This window comes from Palaemon carinicauda, chromosome 27, assembly GCF_036898095.1.
Source record: "Palaemon carinicauda isolate YSFRI2023 chromosome 27, ASM3689809v2, whole genome shotgun sequence".
Lineage (NCBI taxonomy): Eukaryota > Metazoa > Arthropoda > Malacostraca > Decapoda > Palaemonidae > Palaemon > Palaemon carinicauda.
In genome coordinates, this window is record NC_090751.1 from 61233713 (window position 1) to 61238712 (window position 5000).

A 5000-nucleotide genomic window follows, 5' to 3' on the forward strand; every position below is an offset into this window, starting at 1 on the left:
ATCGTGGATGATTCCACACTGTTAGAAAAAAACGGTAAAAATCCAGGAAAAAATGTTGCCAAGCATTTACCGTTTTAAAAACGAATATATTGACGTAAAGGAGTGATATTACGGTCACCAACCGTAAAAGATAATAACAAAGTAAGATAAAATTACGGTTGCCTGTATTTTACTGAAATACGGCTGAGAACAGTATATCTTTACGGAGAATCTCCGATTAAAATTATGGCTTTTTTAACAGTGCACCGTGCGGAGCGCTTCTTAAAAACAAAGCTGCTTCCTATATTTACACAGAAGGGTTACGTGTAATGAACCATTCACCCCTTTACACTCGTGCTTCCTTGATACCAAAGCCATTCCTTTCTGAGATCTATTCCACTCCATCTACCCAGTACTTACCAGGTCTTATCATCTTCCTTCCTCTAACAATCTCAGGTTCCCCATACCATTCCCTCCACATGGATGGCCATCTCAAAACGACCTGCTCCGTCCTTTCCGTTATGCCAGGATTCATGCCAGCTCTTTTAGGTATATCTCAACATTTTCCACCCTTTTATTATTCTTATGCCACATAATATACTATTCGGACATTTCATCTATACGTTCATCCCTATTTTCTTTTATTTACTAACAAATGCTTCCCTCATCCATGTTAACATCCACTGATACAACTTCAAGGTTTTCATTTATCGGTAACCCAACTTTATCTCAAAATTAACTTTCAAATTTAGCAATATTCCAATACTCAAATCTAGCACTTGTTCCTCCAATTTCTCCAAACAATTTCTAATCATCAATATTTTATCATCAGCAAACATCCCATATTCAACACTCCATGCAATATTTATTCTGCTAATTTGCTCATAGGACTAATCAAGATCTAGAGGACTTGTGCCTATTTTATTTTTTCACACCATTCCTGCTATGATTTTAATCTGGCTTATATTTATCATGAACCTGTTTCTCATAAAAGATATATTTGCATACACATCTACTGGTAGGAAAACGTTCATGATGATACGGCAGAATTAAGGAGTTTATTTAAAATATTACCTTATCATCAGATGTCATGAACAAATATAATATTTCAAAGACAATACAACAACTTTTCAGAATAAACTAAACTGGCTCTCATAATGTAGACGATAAAATAGAAATGAAATACAGAATATTTAGCAAATAAAAGGCTCTTATATGTTAAGATGAGTATAGCGCTATAGTTTTAAGGAAATTATGGGATTCAAAAGAAGTGATATTTTTCTCAATATCACGTAATACCAAGGCCGTCTACTTCTTGGATCTATTTTCCTTCCTCTTTATCGACCCCTTTCCTTTCTCTTGATCTTTTTGCCTTGTTTTCCACGGCTTCTCTTCCATTTCCACATATCACTTTGATAACTAATTCTTTACCATTTTAAAAGTTCAAATGATAAAGACGTAAGTGAAAATAATTAAATTCACGAGATGTTTAATGAAATGTAAAATATTACGTAGTAGTATTATAGAAATTTGTGATGCAACTAGAGAAATGACAAACTTTATTGAAAATATGTAAAAGAATATATATATATATATATATATATATATATATATATATATATATATATATATATGTGTATATATATATATATATATATATATGTATATATTGTACCAACTGTGTGTCACACGATCGTACATAGTTCATTTTGTGTATATATTATGCTTGTATCTTCGCTCTTCCCTCGCACTAAAAAGAACCTGAATAAACATGTTTGTTTTTCTCACCGGTAACGGTGTCGATTTTGAACATGAAATTTCTTGTTGCCTTGAGCTTTTGTATATAAAGAAGAGTGTTCTATAATAAACTCACTCAGATGCGTTCATCCTGTCTTTGACTCACAACCTTCTCTCGGCCTGTCACATTGGTGACCCCGGAAGTCTACTCGCTCCACCCACCTTTCACCCCCTCGCCCCTCCATCGTTGGTACTCTGGCGGACTCTACGGAAGTTGGTGCTGCGGCTGCCCCATTGAAACTTTCATTATTCGCCAGCGGAGAGGCGTTTGCTTCGTTTCAGCGCGCAGAAGTCCAGTTTCGCATCAAGGGCGTGACTCACTCAACCACCAAAACAGATTATGTTCTCGCAGCGATACCCGAGGACACCTTTCCGGAAATATCCGACTGGCTTTGTGAACAAGGAGACACCCCAATAGCGTATGACGCCTCAAAACATACCTTCTGCAGCGGTACTAGCCGTCGCCAGCCGCCCGTATAGCAAAGCTTTTTCAGCTCTCTCAACAACCGTTAGGGGACCAAAGGGCTTCGCTCGCCCTCAGGGAAATGACCAGTATCGCTCGCTTGCAACCTGCCACAGACGGCACTCCTCGTGAGGTGAACCTAATTCGTGCCCTTTGGATACGCCGTTTACCTGAACCTGTACGAGCTGCCATACCCGATGTCGACAGTTTACCCATAGAGGACTTGATGACCAAAGCCGACGCCCTTATGGACAGCCACTTCAAGACCTCCATCAACACCTCCACTCCTGATAAAGAGGACGCCTATTCAACGTCAACCGAAGCTGACGTGAATACCGGAGGACATACACGCCTACCCCATGACGTGCCGAAGCGGCGACAAAGCCACCCACCACCCGCTCGCGCCCCAACCAACGACTTCTACAACCACTTACTACCTCCCATCCGCCGCAGTTTTGCTACTACCACTTCAGATTTGGGGCAACCGCGAAGAAATGTGCCAAGGATTGTCAGTGGCCAAAAAACGTGCAAGTAGGCCATCGCTCGTGGCGGTGGCCTCCTGTGTTTCTAATCTTTTCTTTTTACATGATGCAGGAACGGGCGTGCGATTTTTGGTAGACACGGGTGCTTGTCGTTCTCTTTTGCCAAAGGAACTCTTCAGGACACGACGTAGTCTGTCTACGTCTGCTGACGTCCACTTGGTGGCTGCCAACGGATCTGCAATACCCACCTACGGTTACCTGAACCTCACATTATCGTTCGGAAACGGTAAATTTAATTGGAAGTTTCTCGTTGCTGACGTCACATTGCCAATCCTAGGTGCGGATTTCCTCTCTCATTTCCACCTTCTGGTCGATGTAGCCCACCAACGACTGGTCAACGCAGACTCGTACTTGTCGACACCTCTTCAACCCGCCCCCTCCAACCTCACTCTCTACATCAGCGCACCCACGGATGCCTACGCCAACCTCCCCACATCGTACCTGGAAGTTTTCCGTCCAGAACTTCGCCAAATGCCCACGGCCCTTGCCAAGTACGGTATTTATCACCATATCAAGACGACGGGACCCGCAGTCTTTGCAAAATTCAGACGTCTGGCACCGGAACGATTGGCAGCCGGCAAACAGACGTTTGCCGAAATGGAGCAAATGGGCCTTTGCCAAAAGACCTCCAGCCCATGGTCGTCACCCTTACACATCATTATGAAGAAAGACAGCTCCCTCCTTCTGTGTGGGGATTACAGGCGCCTGAACATGCAAACAGAACCGGATCACTACCCCCACCCAAACATTGCCGACGTGACCTCCTACCTGCCCAAAGCGAAGGTTTTCTCTACGCTTGACCTCCTGACGGGGTATTATCAGGTGCCTATGAACCCAGAAGACATCCCCAAGACCGCCATCACCATTCTCTTCAGTATATACACCTTCAATTACTCCTGTTTTGGCCTTCATAATGCCGGGGCCACGTTTCAACGTCTCATGGATGGCATCTTAGGGGATCTCCCTTTCTGTGTATGTTATGTGGACGACATATTTGTGTTCTCCTCCTCAAAAGAGGAACACCTCCGTCACCTGCGCATCATTCTCAACCGCCTGCAACAAAACGGCCTTGTAGTCCGGTACGACAAGTGTACCTTTGGCGCCAATAAAGTGTTGTTCTTAGGGCACCGCATCACTCCTGAAGGAGTCCATCCCCTCCCTGAGAAGGTAGCAGCCGTTCAGGACTTCCTTGTGTCCTCGACCGTCAAAGCTCTGCCTGAATTCTTGGGCATGATCAACTATTATCACCGTTTTCTGCCAGCCATTGCCGCCACTCTTCCTCCCCTCTACGCCTCCCTCAAGGGCAAACCAAAGGACCTGAAGTGGGATCCCCTTCAAGAAGCGGTCTTCTGCAATGCAAAGAAGGCCCTATCAACTGCTGCGGCTCTCACTTTTCCTATTCGACATGCCCCTCTCCTTCTCTCCACCGATGCCAGCGACGTCGCTATTGGTGCAGTACTCGAGCAGGTGGTCAACGGCTCAACCCCGTCCATTGGCCTTCTTCAGCTGAAAACTGTCCAAGGCAGAATCGGGTTATTCTACCTTCGATCGCGAATTGCTGGCGGTGCACTTGGCTGTCCGTCACTTTCGCCATATCTTAGAAGGTATGCCCTTCGTCATTCGCACAGACCACATGCTTCTGGTGCACGCCTTCACTCGACAGTCTGACGCCTGGTCCGCCCATCAACGCCGACAACTCTCCGCCGTGGCTGAATACAATTGCATCCTTCAATACGTCCCTGGGAAAAAGAATCCCATTGCCGATGTCCTGTAAAGAAACACGTTGGCTGCCGATCAACTGGGATTGGATTACAACTCCCTGGCTGAAGCCCAATGACAGGATCCAGAGTATCAAGCTTGTAAGACATCCTACACGTCCCTCCGTTGGGAAGGCTTCCCCCTCGAAGACTCCAACACCACCCTCCTCTGTGACGTCAGTACTGGTAGACCGCGACCTTGGATTCTTGGTCCCATACGCCGGCAGGTGTTTGATTTCATTCAAGGCCTTTCATATCCCTCGTTCCGTTCTACCGCATAGCTGCTGAAGACGAAGTTCATTTGGCACGGCATTTCTAAGGTTGCTAAGGATTGGGTCCGCGCCTGTACTTCTTGCCAAACTCCCGAAGTACATCGACACACGGATTCAGGAGTGGGCACCTTTCCTCAACCTCAGCGTCGTTTCGCACACATTCATGTTGACGTTGTAGGCCCCCTACCCA